Below are 20,531 nucleotides of genomic sequence, written 5' to 3' on the forward strand. Positions count from 1 at the left end.
TTAAGTGCTCCTAGACTAGAACAGACTTTGCTTCCTCTGCCCCAATCTGGTTCTCCTTCCAAAGAGCCAGAAACATCCCTTCATTGGAGCAGAATTTCAGAATGAAGGTGGTTAGGGATTAACTAAAGAAAACTACTTGGACATACAGAAAGAAAACCACATATAACAGACATGAAGTCTAATCTAGACCATTTTTCCAACATTTAAGATAATAAAGAGGAAGGGTTCATAGTAGCAGTCCCTATATTGTGAGTCCTAAACCTTTGGAAGCCCAGCCACACATAATGGCCATCAGGAACAAAATCTCCTTTAACTAATAATCACAACCTTGGAAATCTCACCCTTCAGGAGGATCCAAGGCCAATTATTGTTCAATTTGCTTTTTCTCTTTTAGAGGAAGAAGCTAGTTTTGAAATCACTTTTCTTCACTTCTATAATATAGCAAGCTCAGCCTGATTTGCCTTATTCGGGCTTATACATGTTTGGTTTAGCACTGGACTGAAGTTAAGAGTCTGCCCTGTCATTATCTCACTTTTTTAAAACAGTACCACAAAAAGAAAATAAATTATAACCTAAACCCATGGATGCAGTAAATATTCCCCTTTCCTTTTGGTGGGACTGGTGGGTGACTGGATTTTACATGAATTTCAGGGTTAAAGTTTCCATAGCACTGATCACATGACAGGAGCTCATGTCCAAGTATTAACCCATTAAGACCCAAGTTTTCAATTCTGCAGATTTCAATGAAATTGACACAGGTACATAAAAAAAAGACCAAGAATCATAATTAAGAGCTTATGTATCATTATCTTATTGTATTTCAATTATTTTATTTTATTTTATTATTATATAATTACATATTTTATACTATAAATTTTTATAGGTGTTCCACATCTGGAATGATGGGGGAAAAATTAGTTAACATAATTTATTTTAGTCTATCCCCACAAGTTAATAATATAACAACACTACTCTGAAATCCTGCTAACTTACTAAAACAACATGCCAACTAATTTAAATATAATCCTCATCCCCAACACACACACACACACACACACACACACACACACACACATACATCTATACTATGTCCTAAGAAATAAGTATACTAACCTTGGGCTCCTTCAATTTAATTAAATTAATTTAATAGACATGACAAATGCAAGTCCCTTTGCAGAAAGCAAAAAAACTCCAGTTGTATGGAGAAGCAGCTGACCTAGTATCTTTTAATTATCTGTTTCTAGCACCTCCAGACTCAAACCCCGTTCAAAGTCTTTACCTTAGTCAACTCCTGCTTTAACATGCAGCTGAAAACCTCACCTGTAACGCGAGCACTGGGGTGGAAGAAGGAACCTACAGAGCTACTCAACACCACCTCTCCCAGGTGGCTGCAGAGATTCTTCCTGAGACATGGTGAGCTAACGGCTATAGGTCTAGGAATTTAAAAAAAAAAAAAAAAAAAGTTCAGAAGTATTATACAGGATTGAGCAAGCTACTTCTATTGGGGACCCACTACATAAAGGATTCTCAGGATTCTATTTACCCCCATACACCCTTTATGGGGGCATTAACCCTATTTCCAAATTAATAATAATTATTTCCTTTTGTGCTACAAACATTCAACCACTGAGGTTAAGTACTATGTATAACATAAACAGGGTCAAGAAAGCTAGTCATCAGAAGAGTCATGTTTAAGTTAGCATTAACCAGAAAGTCCTTCCATAAACAAAAAAAAGGGGGGGGGGGAATCGTGGAGAGGGAGAAAAAAGAAAAATGCTGTGATGGTCAGCTCTGGGCCTGCATGATGGATTTAACACAAAAACTCAGAAGGCCCCATAAGGCCCAAAGATAACACACTCTCACCAATTTTTACTAAATTAAATTTCTCGAATACAAAAAGCAATTTTTGGAGAGAGGGTGAAAAAAAAACCACATATTAGTTTTTTTTTAAATCTATATATAATAAAATTAAATAAACTAGCAATTGTGTCCTAAAACTTAGCTGCCATGAGTTACAGAAGAATGTAACAGAATAAAAGCCCAGTCATCTCTCATCATTTCATCCCTCACTCTGCCCCTAAATGTGTTTCTCTACTTCCCCACTCCTGAAAGCACAACTCCTTAACATAAAATCCACGTTTTCCCATAGTCCAACACTTTGTAACTTTCCAACCTTCATCAGTGGGAACTCTGACTATCTCCACTCAGGAGAAGGCTTCACTCTCCCACCTTTCATCCAAGAGACGCATCATCCTTCAAGTTCTGTTTGTGAAGTCTTTGCCAGAGTCAGAATTTAATTTTCCGTTCCCTGGCATGCCAAGTTTCTTGGACTCCACAACCACACACTGTTATGCAATATGGCACATATATACACATTTGGTGTACATACTGCAGTTTGCTTCATAGTAGCTTTCCAGAGCTTTCTTTTCATCATCCTTATATCCATTACCATGGAAGGAGTTCAATGATTGCTTCTTGAATTAAACTCTCCTCTTTTTCTCCCAACTTTTTATGTCTTCCTTATTAATCCTCCATAAGCTATTTCAACAATAACACAATACGGACTTTTGGGTAACATGATATATAAAAATAAGAAACCAGACAGTAGTAAGATGCTGACTTAATGAGGCAGAGTTTAGACATTCAACCAAGAATCTGTATTTTTTATGACATCATACTTCACTTAAAAATAAATTGTGTCCCTCAAGTGTGTAGACATATTGATACCAAAAACAGTTAAAGAAAAGAAAGACAGGCCACACATCAAACACAGACATTAAAAACTTGACCTCAAACTAAATTTCCAAAGTCTTGATATTTATTGAATACTTGGAGCTTCCCAGTGAAAATGATACCATGTATTTTCTCAGATTACAACTTTCCCTTACTAAGCATTAGAAATGACCCTGTCCCCTAAAGATCACTAACTTCAGACAATGTCATTGTGTATCAAAAAGACCCAACAATTGAGATTTATACGCCCTTCATATGTCCCAGAAAGTGGAACAAGAGAGATTAAGAAAAACTTCACAAAGTCTATGATTTGAGAAAAAAAGAAACAAAATTACATTTTGGAAAATATTATCTTTGAATGAAAACAGAAGTTTTTAAAGGGCTGCCACTTACATTCCCACCTCTGTTATTTTTTCCCATCTCTCACAGGGATACTAAGAGCCAAGCTGAGTGCCCAAAGCCCTGGGCAGCAGCTGCTCCCCCTGAGAGGGTGCAAACAGCAAGTTGCTCGGAGGATACCTAGTAGAGGTCAGACTACAAGAATCACCCTGACCTCAGGAGAATTTTAAAGCAACACAGGCTCACAAGTGTTAATAAGGGTAACCAGAGGTTGAACTGGGAGAGGAAAGTACTACTGCTTGAATACTGAATGGAAGAGGGAGGAAAAAAAAAAAAAAAACAGAGGAAATCAATTTCCAGCTCAAGGTTCTTTTCCTTCCAGGGACATCCCTTGCTGCTATTTTTGTTTTTGTTTTTGTTTTTTTTTGTTTTTTTTTGTTTTGTTGTTGTTATTGTTCTTTCCATCTTTTGGGCTCTGTTGCCCTCCTGTTTCCCTTTCCGACTAACCCTCTCGCACTTCCCTTTCCTCCCTTCTTACCGTTCTATCATGGGATAACCACCCACCAGTTTCTAGTTACTGGAGAACTGGAAGGAAAGAACAGCAGAGCTCATCAAAACCCTTCATTTTCCAGATGAGGACTCTGAGAACAGAGCTGACCTGATCCGGCGAAGGTCGCGCCGCTAGGGGACGCCCGGTGCAAGCGGGCTAGAATTATGACAAGGCTGTCCTCTAGCCTGGATCCTTGGCCTCAGCCTTCCTGCCTCACATAACCTCCTTCTCTTACTACTTGGTTTCTTTATCCTCAAATTACACAGAATCAAGAAGAAAGCTGTCCTGATATTCTCACAACGTTGACCATCGCTATTTATGTGTGTTTGTATGTCTGTGTAAAAGCAATTTTAGTTTGGTTCACACGGCCCTAAGTCTAATAGATATCCTTTTCCCTTGGCATTCATTCTATCTGACAAGGGAGTAACTCCTTAGGAGAAGTTAGCAGTTTTCCGAGGGCCTGAACCTCCCTTTAACCAGAACTGCACTTTGAATCACAGACCTCTGGTTTTACAATCACGTTGGCTGAGCAAAGGACACTTAACGCAAATGGTGAAAAACAGACTGTTAGAACCTGAAGGAATAGATGGCTTTGCTTTAACAACTAGTTACGTTTTCAATATTTACGTTTATCAATAGGTATCCAATGAGAAACACGGCACTCAGTGAACTTTCACAAAAGAGCCCTCACTGGAAATCCAGGTTTACGAAAAATCCATAGATTTCCACCAAAAGGAAAAGGGAATAAAGCAGACAGCAACCATCTCAGGCCCCAGATAACAGCAACAAGTCCTGGATGCCGTCACTCTTAACACATCAAGAGCCAAATGGCAGCAAAGAAAAACAAGAATAAACTTTAAATTCATTCCCAAAACTAGTCCAACACAAGCCAAACGAGCCCATCGATTTCAAAACCATCGACTCAAAGCCAGGTCCCTCCCTTGCCTTGCATTTCCCAGTTACGGAAACTTAAGTTGAAAGCCCTCAGTCCGGAGGGACGAGGGAGTCGTCAGAGAGAAGTCAGGGATGTGGGAGCCGCGCTCTGCGGGCGCGGGGATCCAGCGGCTGTTCACGTCCACAGGGACACCGCACTGGGGGGACTTCAAGCGCCCCTCGTTAGTCCTCCCGCGTCCCCACCCCGATCCAGATAACCACAGGCCACCTACGTGTCACTTGGGCGAGCCCCGCGTCGCACTAACCTGGCTAGGGGACAGGAGGGCCGGCTGCAGCAACTTCCCTCCGGGTCTGGGTCAACTTGGTGAGGGAGGCCAGGAGAGCCTCGCCTCGCCTTCTGCACGCCGCCTCGCACGCGCGCACACCCACTCACACCCGACCCGGCGAGCGCGCGCGCACAACACACTCACACTCGCACACGCGCGCACGCACAGCCACAAAGCCTTCTGCGGTCTGACGGTGTGAGTTGAGCGCGCCGTTTGGCCGCCGAGCAGTCGCTGCGGCCAGCCACTGGCTCCACGCCCAGGGGGCGCCGTCCCCTGGTGCCGCGTCGCTCCCGCCCCTTTACCTGCACTCGCCGCCGCCGAGCGTCCCGCTCCGGCCTCCTTGGGTCTGGCTGGCTTCTGGCGGCGCGGCCAAGTCCCGAGGCCCCCGCCCTGGGGCCAGCAGAGCCCAGCCCTCCGCCCTCCCCTCGGCGGTCGCCCAGAGCTGGCCGCCCCTGAGCCCACCCTGCCGGGGTCCAGTGCTTGGCCTCGAAAAGGGACCGGGCTCCCCGGCGCTGGGCCCAGGCCGCTCAAGTCCCGGCAGCGCTCGGCAAGAGAACCGGGGAATCGCAACTCCCGGAGCGTCTCCGCCACCCGGCCCCTACTGCCCAGGCTCTGGCGAGCTGGCAGGGTCGGCGGGGGAGGGGGCCCCAGGGGCGGCCGAAGAAGCAGCACGAGACACCGGCCTCCTTTCGTCCTCCGCCGTCTTCCTTTTATGCTTGCTCCACGTAGCACAAGTCAGCAACACCCTCACCCCCAGACGCCCTCCCCGAGCTCGCCCCCTTACCTGTGTGGCGCACCCAGGGCCCCTGCCTTCAGCACGCCCCCTCCCCCATTCATTCGCTGAACTTCCCGCCGCCGCTGCAGGTCCAGAGGCTGGGGGTGGCCTGAGCTTCCCATTCATTATCTTGCCAACCCTCTGCTCCCCCGCCCCAGATCAGACACACCCACTGCTGGAGACCCAGGGCCGCCAGCTCGGGATCGCCACCCCCAGCCCCCTGCGCTCACCCCACTGCCAGACAGCTTGCAGGACTCCGGTGGGCGCCCCTGCACGTTGCATTTTCATTTTGTCTCTTTTCTCTCCCCACTCGAAAAGCTCTGGAAGACATCGCAAGGCCCGCCAAGCTCCCGGTCTCCGTTAAAGTTTCTAAACTTTAAAGAAGGCACAAAGTTTCTCCCAGGGCAGCCCTGGACTGGAAGCTGCAAAGAACGGGGTCGACTTTGCTACTGGAAAGGTGTGTGTTTCTGGTTCTGAACTTTCACTGACTGGAGCTGTTTGCGAAGCAAGTGTGCCTGTGCTCCCCTAGTCATCCAGATCCGTGATTATAAAATTCTCTTCCGCTTTCCCAGTCTAACTCTGCAAGTGCAAACTATCAATTTTAGTTAGAGTAATTAAGGGCGGGGAAAACACACCTGGAGGTGTGGGCGGGAGCGGCGAGGGACTAAGGCCTCCTAGGGATCATTCTCCAAAGAGTGGCAGCCACCAGGATTCGCCCAGGTCCTATAACATCACTCAGCTGATGTGAGTCTCGCTAGTCACTCCATCCCACCCACCCACGTCCCACCCACGTCCCACCCCTGGTTCCTCAGGCTTTCCGGAGTGATCAGAATTCTCTGCTTCTCCCTCCACCACTAAAGCCACGAGCACGTATCAAAAGTAGCTGCTTGAAAATAAAAGCTTAATCAGCACTCGATGGAAAGGTCACACAGGTCGGCCCGACAGCAGTACGGGAGGACTGATGTGACCACATTTAAGGGGGAATGCTGGACAGCAAGGCAGGGCTTTGGTGGTGGTCACTCGGATAGTGGGCCTTGCATAAGGGAGAGGTCACTGTAATCAGCGGTGGGCATTGAGAGTAAGACTCCCACTGAATCTTACTTTTCAAGCCTCCACTGAGTTGTGCACTGAAGAGACCATGACCATTTCCTGCCAGTGACTTCTTAGAACCTTGACCAAGCTCCTGTGGGTTTTGCAAGATTTTTCAAGGCTGAGCCGTGGCCACTGATCATTTACTATTCGAAGTTCTTTCCTTTAAAAAAAAAAATCTTTTAAATCAACTTTAAACGAGGCTGCTTTTTCTCTTTTCCTAACAATTTATGATTCATTTTACAATCTGCTTAAAATATGAAAAAAATTAAATTGTAAAATGCACAATGCTAGTATGTTCATGCACAGCACCAATACATATGAATACTTAGCCATTCTTATCTCCTAAATAACAATAAAGGTTTATCCTAAACTGTAAGGAATATTACATTGGAATGAATAGAAAAATGTTCAATATAAAATCTAAGTATCATAAAAAGTATTTATTGGAGGGGCTGAGGATGTGACTCAGTGGAAGAGCACTTCCTTATCCTTAGCATGTGCAAAGCCCTGGGTTTGATTCCTGGTATCCTACCAAAAGGGAGAAAAAAAAATGTTGCAAGGGAAGTTGCCAGGTGCAGTGGCACAGTGACTCAGGAGGCTGAGGCAGGAGGATTGCAAGTTTGAGGCCAGCCTCAGAAATTTAGCAAGACCTTGTTTCAAAATAAAAAATAAAAACGGACTGGGGATGTAGACCAGTGGTAAACTATTAATTTTAGTTCATTCCCAGCACCAAAAAATGAAAGAAAGAAAAAGAACACACTGAAAGTGGATTTTATTTGTAACTATAGTGTTACTCAATTCAGAAAAGTTTTTATTACTTAATTTTTCTTTCTCCTTCCTACTACACCACCCATGTATTAGGTTTCTCAATACCAGTTCTTCTATATCTAAAGAAAAGATAGTTATAAAGTTAACTGTTTCCATTGTTAGCTTTTCCCCATAAATCAAGAATACACTACAATAAGTTTTTTACCTAGTGCTCTGCTTGAATATTTTTAATACATTGATTTTCATCTCTTGCCTTTTTAAGGAATGCTGCTTCTGCTTCAAATGCCTATTTACTACCGTAACTACTCTCTGGTCCTTTCTAACATCAAATGGGGACATCTGTACTTGTAAGACAGGTGTTTTTAAGGCTAAGGTAGGGACTGAGGCTGTAGCTCAGAGGTAGAGAACTTACCTAGCATATGAAATGCCCTGGGTTCTGTTTTAGCCCTACAAAAAAGAAAGAGAGGAAGAGAGAGAGACAGAGGCAGGCATTCGTGAGTTTTTTGCTATAAGGTACTTTCCTCTTTATTTGGTCAACCATGCCTAAAATGAAGTTAAAAACAAAATAAAAGGCCTACCTGGACAGACCTGTCTTCTTAACAAGCATGGACCTGTCCAAAAGAGACAGCCGCTGCAGCCAGCTTTAGGTCAATAACTTTAAAATCAAAAGTAAGTTGTGTGTCCAGGATGAAAGGAGAGAGAAAATCAGATACCACACAGAACCCATTTTAGCACATAGATTAGTCCATCATAACTAGTATTATGTTAGAAATGAACTCATGCTCTTATCTGTAAAATGGAATAATACTAGTACAATCAATCTTATAGGGCTCCAAGTTGTCTTTATCAAAGGTAATATGTTTGTTTTTGTTTTTATTTGTTCTTTTGTTCGGTGGTACTGGGGATTGAACCCAGGGGACACCGTGCCCGTGAGCTACATTCCCCTCCTTTTTTTTTTTTTTTTTTTAATTATTCAAACTCTTTCCGGAATTGGCCTCAAACTTACAATCCTCCTGCCTTGGCTTCCCAAATAGCTGGGATTATACTCAACCAGCTTAAATACTATATTTGAATGAGCTTCTTAAAATATTAACAATCATGATGTTGCTTTGTTGGAAATGAAGGAGGATACCTTGATATGCGTCATGTGTCCACCTGTCTGGAACCATCCTGTCATTTAGACTTATTTCCACTCTTAAATAGGCATCCTGAAGCTTGCTGTTCTAAATTTCCCTCCTATCCTCTGCCAAGCAGTCTTTCTACATTTGTTTCTTCAAATGTCTTCAACAGAGCCAAAAATCCAGAAAGAACTAGTGCCATCAGCAATAAGAAAAAATATATTCTCAGCACAATGAAGAGAAATTTTTGATGAGGGATATTCAAGAGGAGTTTTTACATTAATATCTTAAAGGACACTTTCCAGACTCTAGATTATTGATGTCATCTAGAGGTCCAAGGACTATAATTTGAGAGCATTTAGGATTGAAAAATTGGCTGCTATTGCCTTTAGCACTATTGTTTGTTGGAAAGGGTCTACTAGACTCGCCAGTGTTCTCTTCCTCCCCATGTTCCCTTGCCTCTGGCAAAAAGCCTTTGAAATTTTCTACTAGGGAGCAATCAAAACTATCAGCACAAAGATCTGCTGGAAACTTTCCCTCCAGTCTATTAATGTAGAGACTGATTCAAAGAATATATTTTGGTGAAACAAAACCCTGAGAGAATTCAGTCTGCTTGAGAAAGAGTTTCAGGTGCCCGAGGGCATAGGTTTCTGCCTTCTTAAAATGGGGTATTTGTGCCTCTCTGGTGTTTTTCCCTTTAGCCAGAAAATATACTCCTTAGCAAACCTTTCTATTTTAAAAGGCCAGCAGCAGAGGTGGGTGGGGCATCCCATTTTAGTAAAAAAAATAACTCTCTTTTGAGCAGAAAAGAGAATTCCTGGATTCTCCTTGTTATGTTAGCAAGGGGCTTCAGTACAATGCTAAATATATATTATAAGTGATATCTTTTGTTTTGTTACTTTAAAAGAAAAAATGTCTGATGAATTAACCTTAAGAATAATGCTTCTAGAATTAGGTTGTTACCAGACAAGAAGCACATGCCTAGCTATCCAGGAGGCTGAGGCAGGAGGATCACAAGCTCAAGATCCACCTGGAAAACTTATATATAAAACTTATATATTCTCTAAGGAGAATCCGGGAATGGGGAATAGAAGTTGGGATTGTGCGAAGCAGCCTGGAATGAGGATTAGGCTGTATGGAAACAAAAGTCTGAAACAGAGTGACTGGGCACTCACCTTTTTCTTATCATGTATATCTGCATGAGTAATCAGGTAATGTTGGAAGTAGACCAAGGGCTAGCAAATTCTTTCTCTGCTTTCTTTCTTTTTTTTTTTTTTTTAGATGAAAAAGGCTTTCATCTAAAACAAGGGAAGAAAAAATACATATATTTTTATATATTTATGTATGATAAATTATACATATATGAACTTATTTAACTCTAAAATTACACATACGTTATGTGTGTAATTATATATATACACACATGTAAATATAGGTGTGTGTAATTTTAAAGTTAAAAATAGACCCATATTCAAAGAAATGGTAGAAAAATTTGATAAAGCAAAATGCTAGTTCTATAAAGCATAGAAAAATAGACAAATTTTTGATAGAACTGACAGTGAAAAAAAAGAAATGATTAAGACTGAATTAATGTGGTAATTCTAAGAAATGGTTTTAGTAGAATTTTTTAACTAAAGCACTGTAAACATTAAAATCTTAAATACTTTTAAAATAGAAAGTAAATTATAAAAAATGTATTGATTCAAAAAAATGAAGAATGTGAATATGTTTACAACTACTATGTAATTTGAATCAAAGTTTTGGTAAGCATTATTTTCCAAATCTTCATAGATAGATAACCTCTATTCAAAGGGTTTCAAAGAATAAAAAGAAAGAAAAGCACTCTAATACTTTCATAAGCTAATATTGATGAATATATCAAAGATACAGAAAGGAAACTAACAGGCCAATCTGATACAGGATAAAAATATAAATTCTACATGTGGTATTATCATACCAAATTCAGAAATGTATTTTAACAAAAGATATTATAAGCACATTGGGTTAATACTATAAATGTAAGAATGATTTAATACTGGAAAATAATTACTACTTTTTTTTTTGTTTAATCGTAGCAAATAGGACTAGGGAAGAATTTTCTGAACATAATAAGGAGTTGCTGCGGACAACCTCATTCTGTTACTTTTTATTTCTATTTCATTCATCCATTTGTTTTTTTGTTTGTTTGTCTTACAGTACTGGGGATTGAACCCAGAGTGTTCTACCTCTGAATAATAATCCCAGCCATTTTGTGTTTTAAATTTACTTAAAGTCTTCCTAAATTATCCAGGTGGACCTTGTGATCCTCCTGCCTCAGCCTTCTGGATTGCCACCATAACATAATTTTAGAAGCATTATTCTTAAGGTTAATTCAGCAGACATTTTTCTTTTAAAGTAAGTAAAAAATTAAAAAATGAAAACAAAGATAGCATTTATAACATATACTTAACTTGTACTAAAGCCCCTTGCCAACATAACAAGACAAGAAAAAGAAATTATACTGTATAAGGATTAGAAAATAAGAAGAAAATGATTTATGGATAATCTAGTTGTCTACTTAAGAAATTCAAGCAAATTTAATTTAATAAAGCATTATATAAAATAAAAATAATTGCTGAACATGGTGGCCCATACCTATAATCTCAGCTACTTGGAAAGCTGAGGTAGGAGTGTCACAGTTCAAGGCCAGCCTTAGGGGTTTAGCAAGATAATCTCTCAAAAAAAATTAAAAATAGGGCTGGAATTGTGGCTTAGTGGTAGAGCACTTGCCTAGCATGCATGAGGCCCTGGGTTCGATCCCCAGTACCACATAAAAATAAATAAAATAAAGGCATTGTTTTCAACTACAACTAAAAAATAAATATAAAAATAAATTAAAAATAAAAAGGGTTTGTGATGTAGCTCAGTTGTAGAACACCCTCTGGATACACTGCCACTGCCAGTAGAATTTACCTAGTATTGAATATAAGATTAATATGTGAAAGAGCCCAAGCCCATTAGAGATGATAATTTTTTTAAAATCCCATTCATGATAACAATAGATCTTTGTTATAACTTTAATGAAAACTAATAAATAGTTGCAGTGTCTATATTAAGAAAATTATACAGCTTTATTAAAATGCACTTTAAAACCTACATACCACATGTATGGGTAAGTAGACTCCATATACAATGCAATCTACTAAAAACTGCAACAAGCTTTTCACAGACCTTGACAAGGTGATTCTAAAATTAATGAAAAAAATGTTAGAGGCCGAGAATAGTCAAGAGAAACCTGAAGTGAATTGGTGTAGTCATAGAGAAACAATGTAACGAAAAAGAATAGAAGGTTCAGAAACAGAATTACTTATCAATGACTAATGAATCAATGCAAATTCAAGAATCAAATATGCTGTGTTTTAATAGTGATACTGAGATAATAGGCACTCTAAAATACCAGATCCCTACCTCAAACCATTTTCTAAAAGTTTTTAATGAATCAAAAACCTAAATTTACAAAGTGAAACTTCCACAATTTTGGAAGATCGTCATCATTTCAGGGCAGAGAAGCATTTTTTTACACAAAGAACAAAAAAGACAAAACACCTTTTTGAAAAATCTCCTTTCTTTCAAATAAAATATGGATGTTGTAATATGCTAGATTTTTGTGATATCCTGGAACTGATAGGATATCTGCCTTGAGCTGTGCAATGAGTATTTTAAGGTAATATGAACATAATTACCCTCTGTAACAGGAGAAGAGAGGTTTCCCATAATGTGTGTGTTATTTCTGTTGTTCTGCCTTGATGGCTCCTTATTCCTTCTAGGGCAAGGTGGATGCAGCAATGCAAATGTTTCCTCAACAGAAGGCTCTAAAGCATTTCTGGGTACAGACTCACCCCTCTGACAACCTAAGTTATGAAACAGTTCTACAGATAAATGTAAAGTAGATACATTGTGGGAGAGGCCTGTAGCTACAATATCTATTCTTGCCCTCTGGGGCAACAACTAGACAAAAATTTTTAGCCTCTCTTTGCAGTTACTTGAGGTCATGTTAGCTCACTTCTCTCCAGTAGAATGTCAACGTGAGTGACTTCTGCTAATTCTAGGACTATCTATAAAATCTTCCCAGGTGTGCTCCTCCAGGTTCTTTTTCCCTTCTAGGCTGACTGGGATGGTGATGTCCACACCAACCTTGTAAACCATGGATGGTTTGAAGTTGATAGGAGCCATCATCCTGACACCGAAGTGTCCGTGTAAAGCACCCTCTGCTGACACTTTTGGGACTCTGTTACCTTAGTTTAACTACATTTTACACACATTCTGAATGTATTTCCAGGATTTTGGTGACACACTGTAGATTGTGGATGGATCAGAAAAAAAGAGCAATATGGATGTACTGCCCTCTAGAATGAGGACTCACCAAAAGTGGGCAAGTTAGAGATGTTAATATTTGTGCAAACTCTGCTTGATTAAGCCCTTATTAGATCTATACTCTTCTAGAAGCAGAGGCAGATTAATTTCAAAGTAAACACACACACACTCGTGCGCGCATACTCACACACACACACACACACACACACACAGAAGATTGGCTAGCAATATTGGGGACCAACTACTGATATTCCTAACATGGATGAATCTCAAAAACAGAAATTCTGAGTGCAGGCATGGTGGCACATGCCTGTAATCCCAGCAATTTGGGAGGCTGAGGCAAGAGGATCGAGAGTTCAAAGCCAGCCTCAGCAGATTAGTGAGGCACTTAACAAATCAGTGAGAACCTGTCTCTAAATAAAATTTTTAAAATTTTAAAAAAACATTCTAAGCAAGAGAAACATCTACTACTGTGTGCTACATGATTTTGTTTGTACAAAGTTCTAAAATAGGCAAAACAAAGCTATGATGACAAAAACAGAACAAGAGTTGTCTGGGGCAGAGGTGTGTGTGTGTGTGTGTGTGTGTGTGTGTGTGTGTGTGTGGCGGGGGTGAACAGAAAGGCACACAAGTGAACTTTCTGCAATTAGGGAAATGTCCCTATAGGACAATTAGGGAAATGCCCTATATCTTTTGGGGGTTTAGGTGGTTACATGGGTGTATATAATTGTCCAAACTCTTTGAACTGATAATTTAAGATTGACAAAATATATTATCTATAAATTCACTTCCATCATACATTTTAAATGCAAATTAAATGATTTTAATCTATCCATGCATTAATTCTAAAACACACTAGTATGGAATAATGTTCAGCCATCAGATCCTTTGGGGGTTACTGTTGTGATTATCCATCTATTAACACTGCAACATCTAAGATCAGAAAATGATTGTACTCCTACATAAAACCAAGACACACTATAAACATGTCCTGAGACAAATAAGATTTTTAAGTTAATAGTTTATTTCTGTGCATGGTCCATAATTTTCCACAGCTAGCTTCTAATTCTAAATAAACAAAATAAATACACTTCAATAAATAGTAGCAAAGTTTCTTCTGTTTTTAATAGGATATAATAATTACATGACAGAACTCTATTCTCTATTTTGAGATTTTAAATCCATGTTCATATTCTTTTTTTTTTTTTTTTTTTGGTACCAGGGATTGAACTCAGGGACACTCGACCACTGAACCACAACCTCAGCCCTATTTTGTATTTTATTTAGAGACAGAGTCTCACTGAGTTGCTTAGCACCTTACTTTTCTGAGGCTGGCTTAGAACTCGCAATCCTCCTGTCTCAGCCTCCCAAGCCTCTGGGATTATAGACATGCACCACCTCTCCTGGTTTAAATCCATGTTATCTTATCCCTGAATTTCCACTTTCCCTTCTCTCACTGATGAATAGTAATATGCTCTGTGCTTACAGCTCGAGAAAGTAGATGACAGGATAGAAAACAGAAGAAGCAAAAATATTTACAAAAAGATTAGGAGAAAAGGATTCACCGAGCGGTATGAAGAAACCTAAGTGAAAAACAATCCTCCCAGACTAGAAACAGATTCTTTGGGAGTAGAACAGTGACAGAGAGAGGCCTGTGTGTTCTGAGAGCACAGAGTACTTCTGCCATGCTTCCTGGAAGAAGTGTTGAGGAGGCAGCAGGACCCTAGAGAAGAAGAGACTGCAAAGAATATGAAGGTAGGTGGAACCCAGAAGACTCAGCAACAGATGCCCAGGTCCCATGGAGAGCCCAGCAGAAGTGACTTTAGAGAGGAAAGTGTCAGGGCAACCTCTAAGAACCAAAGCTGAGCAGGTCCTCTCTAGCACACTGCCATATGTAAAACTGTAATGGTGACTGACTTGGGTAGGTAGGTGTCATTCATTCCTTAAAAACTAAAGGCAACTCCAAACGAGCAAGGGTTTTGCTTTCTCACCAATCCTGTAAAATATTCTGAAATTAAAATACTTTTTGAATATCTCAGTGTATTGACTGAGACCCATTGTATTAGATTGAAGGAGCTGCAATAAAAAAGTGTCACAGATAGGGTGACTTACACAACAGGCAGTGTTTTCTCACAGTTCTGGAGGCTAGGATTCTGAGATGAAGGTGTCTGAGGCCTCTCTCTGTAGCTTGTGGATGGCTGTCTTCTCCCTTTACATGGTTTCCCTCTGTTGTCTGTGTCCTGATCTCCTCTTCTAAAAAGGTCCTAATGAATTGTCCATTTTATTTCATTTACCTTAATTACCTCTTTAAAAAAAACCCTGCTTCAAATATAATCACATTCTGAGGTTTTTCGGGCTTAGGACTGCAATATGTGACATTTAGGGAGTGGGAAGGACACAATTTATCCCACAATATCCATGAAATGTTCTCATCCATGATTGTTAACAAACATTCAGGCTTCTAAAAATTACAAATCTGGCAAAAGAGTCACAACACCAAGAAGATAACTATGTAGACAAAAGATAACCTTAGAGAAGTTACTTCTAATTTGCTGAATCCAAATGGACTGTAATGAGTTTGAAACAGTGACAAAGGACACTTTAAAACCTCTGGGAAAAATGCAGTGTGATCAGAAAAAAAGGAAGTGATAACTATTGAGCCTTGCTGGAATTTGCTGGTAAGGTTAATTTATCTCTAATTTCTAAGAAAATATCTAAAAAAGAAGAACAAAAAGTTATCTTTATAACCCTTTCTGGAACTTTAAGTTTCTGAAAGATTAAAAATAACTGGATTTATTCCCAGATAGAGAACCACACTGATTTATGGAAATTTAGATTCAGAGAGGATGAACTTGACCCATAGGGGGCAAGTCTGGGCGAATGTAAATTGAGTGTCATAATCAATTGCAAGTGTAAATTAAATTGCATATCATGATCAACTTAATGAACACAATCCTCCCCCTTCCACAGTTCTTCCAACCCTAAAGGAGAGGGAAGAGGTACGATTCCTGTTCATTTCCACAAGCAGAAATGATGAGCCAGCCTTTGTCAGCAGAGACCCCATTGGACAAATGAATGAAGTGGTCATCAGAGCAGAGAAAGAGGCTATGCATGGGTCCGACAACACAGACTCCCACTTACCAAAGCTGAACAAGTTAATGCTTCTTCTGAATGCCCAAGCTACCAGCAATGGAGACCAACTCTGAGTCCCTTGTATAATCTATTCTTCGAGAAGACCAATGGGAAACTTGGTGGCAAGTTGACAAACTTGGGCCTCTTCCATCCTGGAATGCCTAGTGCTTCCTATTCTGGTGTACCATTGCCTTTCCTGCCCTCAGGGCCTCAGTCAATTTTGCTCTCCAGGATTTGTGGAATGTCTGGTCCACAGGCATGGAATCCCAAACAACATTCAACAAGGGAATTTGTTTACAGTGAACAAAATGTGATCTTATCACACACTGAACCATCCAGAAGCTTTCTGCTGAGTGTTGAAACATCTCCATGGAGACGCAGCTTAAAGCACCAAGTTGGAGATAGTGGCCTACAAGAAGGGAACTCTGTTTCAGGATGCAATATCTGCATTGAACCAGAGACTGTATAGTACTTTGTCAACAATTAAAAAAAAAAATTACAGGGGTCCATGAACCAAAGACAAGGAAGCAGGAGCAGCTTCACTTGCCATCACTCTCAATAACTCACTGTGGGATTTTGTGCTTCTGTCCACACAACTTTGGATTCTGCAAGGTTAAACATTCTGCATTTTTACAAGGGGGAAAAGCTAAGTTTCTAAGATACGTAAATTATGATAGCTGTTTGGGCAATTTGTGGTCCTTGTGACTAGAGCTCAAAGTACAAGTTGGGCCTGGTGACATACACCTGTAATCCCAGCAACTTGGGAATCTGAGGCAGGAGGATCACAAGTTCAAGGCCACCTTCAACAAATTAGGGTGACCATAAGCACAAATCACCAATATTTCAGGGATAATTTGCTTTGATAATTAACAGAAGGAGATGAAATTGCTGTTAGGAAATGGGAGTGGGGAGAAATGTGGAATTCCTGCAGGCAACTTGTTACTCCTTTGTCCAACTGTGACTGTGAATGAGTAAATATGGTGACTAAATAAGAGGATCATTGCCAGACCCAGTGGTGCACACCTGTGATCCCAGCTACTCTGGAGGCTGAGATAGGAGGATGGCAAATTCAAGGCCAACCTGGGCAACTTGGCAAGAGCCTGTCTTAGAATTTTTTAAAAAGGGTGGTGGGAGCCCTGATGCAACAGCATGTGCCTAAAATCCCAGCAGATTGGGAAACTGAGGCATAAGGATCCCAAGTTCAAAGCCAGCCTCAGCCATTATAGATGTGAGGGCCTCAGTGAGGCCCTAAGCAATTTACAAGACCCTATCTCAAAATTAAAAAGAAAAAAATGGGGGGGGGGCGGCTGGCAATGGAACTCAGTAGTTGAGTGCCCCTGGGTTCAATCCCCAGTTCCCCCAAAAAAGTAAAAATAAAAATAAAAAGGTAGGGGATGGGTACATACTACCAGAGTTCAATCCTCAGTCACACATACACACACATACACACACACGAGAGAGAGAGAGAGAGAGAGAGAGTTAGTTAGTTGTTACCAAAGACACAAACTCCTAAGGAAATAGAGTTTGGGTCACACTATGAGGTAAGTTACCAAGACTGGCAGAGGTGTTCGCTGAGAGTTTTGGGGATTTAGCTAGTACAGTGGGGGTGGGGAGATCAGTCCAGTTTTATCTCCAAGACGAATTTTAGTGATGAAGACTTGTCATTCATTCCACTGACATTCTTCTTTAAAGTGTTCCCTTGGGAAGCAATAGCCATCAGATCCCTGGAGGTGCTGCTACCTCAACAAATTTGGAAAAATAGATCCACGTGGAACAAGGGGCAGAGCATGGCAGGCAAGAGGATGTGCCATTCCAGTTCCTGTCAAGAAAGAACAGACTGAACCTCCAGGAAGTATATGATTTACCGAAAGCCCATGGCGTTTAGAACTTTCATAATCCCCTGAAGCTTTTGAGATGGGGCCATCTTCTTCCTGGGGCATCCCTTTAGCCAATGAATGAGCAAAGTGGTCACAACCAAGATTGCTCTCTTCTCCTGCAGAACACAGCCAGTGACAAGGCAAGCCTAGCCATTTCTGTCCAATGGGGCACATCTATAATGGGTCATCTTTGCTCCCAAGATCCAAGGGGGGCTAGCAAAGATTTTGTAGGATCTGCATCATGATCTGATGGCATCCCCTGTCCTATGTTGCTTCCACACCTTTTCCTTTCATAGATGTCACTCCCCAGCAAACGTTTTGTACTCCCAGCTCAGCTTCACGACATGCTTCTCAGATAGCCCAGTCTGTAGCAAGTGTCTTCCATAGTTAGGGTCCTATTTAAGCTATCTTACTATCTATCTTGTGGTTGAGATTTTCAAATTGCCTGATCTGAAATCGTTGTGTATATATTTACTGCTTTTCACTCCTTTGTCCTAGTACTGTAATTTTTTCATAATGTGCTTTGCCAATCGTCTTTACAAAAAGGAAAAATATGACCTAGGATGTATTTATCAATCTTGTGCATTTACTATTGTGGATCTCATTAGTTGTTTTGTGTTTTCTTACTGATTTCCTTGGATGATTTTATTATTCTCTTTAGTTTCTAGTGCTGGATGTACCATTTATTGTTTCTTTTTAATAGTCATTTTTCTTTTTTAATATTTATTTTTTAGTTTTCGGTGGACACCACATCTTTATTTTATTTTTATGTGGTGCTGAGGATCGAACCCAGTGTCCCGTGCATGCCAGGCGAGCCCGCTACCACTTGAGCCACATCCCCAGCCCCTTTAATAATAAATTTTTAATGATATTAACTTGTTGTACCACTCAGGCAGTTGGAATTATTTTTACATTTTCAACAAGGCTTCCTGGGTGGTTGCTATGATCTGAATGTTTATGTCTCCCCCTCCCCCACCATCGAAATTCATGTGTCGAATTCTAATCACCAAGATGGTGATATTAGAAGGTGGTAATATTCGAAGGTCTTTGGGAGGTAAACAGGTTATGAAGCTCAGCTTTCATGAATGGAATTAGTCCCGAAATGTAAGAGGCCTCAGAGAGCTGCCTTGCACATTCTCCCCCTGGCAGGACACCAGGAGAAGGCATCATCTAGGAAGCGGAAACAGGCCCTCACCAGACACTGAATCTGCGAGGGTCTTGGTCTCTTGATCTTGGACTTTCCAGTCTCCATAACTGTGAGTCATACATTTCTGTTGTTTAAAAGCTACCCCATTCCCCATAAATATATACAATTATTATTTGTCAATTTTAAAACAAGTTAACTACCCAGTTTAGTGTATTTCATTATAGCACCCAAGTGTTCTGAAACATGGTATATAGTTGAGTCTTTAAATATATTATAATTATTCTGTTCTCTTCAAAAGAAAGAGCAAGCCATGCCTATAATCCCAGCTGTTAAGGAGGCTGAGGCAGGGAGATCCTAAGTTGGAGATCGGCTTGAGCAACTTAGGGAAACCAGGTCTCAAAATAAAATTTGAAAGGACTGGGGATATAGTTTGGTAGCAGAGTTCTTGCCTAGTATGTGATGCAAGGTCCTGGGTTCTATCGCTATTTAAAAAAAAAAAAGAAGAAGAAGAAGAAGAAGAAGAGGAGGAGGAGGAGGAGGAGGAGGAGGAGGAGGAGGAGGAGAAGGAAGAAAGGAAGGAAGGAAGGAAGGAAGGAAGGAAGGAAGGAAGGAAGGAAGGAAGGAAGGAAGGGAGGGAGGGAGGGAGGGAGGAGGGGAAACTACTAGAAACCCATTTAAATCTGCAAAAATAGGTTGCATATAGTAGGCTTATAAGTAGGTCTTTAAAACTTTATAAGATAGATTTGGGACTATTTTTTTTCTACTGTATTTAATCTTTGCCTTTGCTTGGGTTTGTCTCCTTCAGGAACAACTTTATCCCTGTATTGACTCATATTTCCTCTTCTCCATTCAGCTGCTTTCCTACTGTTTCTATCTCTGCCTCTCCCCCTACGTCCTAGAAGAACTTACAATCTGTGAAATTCACATTCAAGTTCTGTTACCCACAACATTTCTCTTTAATGGCTCCTAAGTAGGTTTTATTCACCTTGAATTTTAAATTGTCTTTTGTCTCTTCCTTCTGTCTTCCATCTTTGTTTTCATGTTTTTAAAAAAAATTGTTGTTGTTAACCTTTTATATCATAACACACCTTTTCATAACACACCTATTCCAATTTTTAAAAAATCATTCTTTTAACACTTTGTTAAATAAATGAGACAAACTCAGTATCTAGCATTTAGTAGACTTCAATAAATACCTGTCAGATTAATTATTTATAAACAAATGAATAAACCTTAAACTCTAGGCAAAGTTCCATAGTAACAGGAAAAGATAATATGCTAACAAAATCGGCAGTCCATCCATGGAAATATGAAATGCCATTTCTTCCTGTGTTCTACATTTTATTCAAAATCAGTTTGAAATAAGAATATTATCCAACATTTAACTTAAATCCATATAGAAAAGAAAATTAATGATTATTAATACT

At 40.3% G+C, this 20,531-nt stretch overlaps 1 protein-coding gene across 3 annotated transcripts in view; it reads right to left on the reverse strand.

Moving 5' to 3' along the window:
• Window positions 1-20,531, reverse strand: part of Lpar1 (lysophosphatidic acid receptor 1) — a 160,026-nt gene that overhangs the window by 127,138 nt on the left and 12,357 nt on the right. The window contains exon 1 of one of the 3 annotated variants that reach the window (XM_026391137.2): window positions 5,145-5,216. The exons of 1 other annotated variant lie outside the window; for it this stretch is intronic. The gene's annotated coding sequence lies outside the window, so the exon portion shown is untranslated. Of the gene's footprint in view, window positions 1-4,821; window positions 4,905-5,144; window positions 5,217-20,531 lie in introns of those variants that run through there. One more of the 3 variants, XM_026391136.2, reaches the window with a different exon arrangement.

Source organism: Urocitellus parryii, chromosome 4 (assembly GCF_045843805.1).
Source record: "Urocitellus parryii isolate mUroPar1 chromosome 4, mUroPar1.hap1, whole genome shotgun sequence".
Taxonomy (NCBI): Eukaryota; Metazoa; Chordata; class Mammalia; order Rodentia; family Sciuridae; genus Urocitellus; species Urocitellus parryii.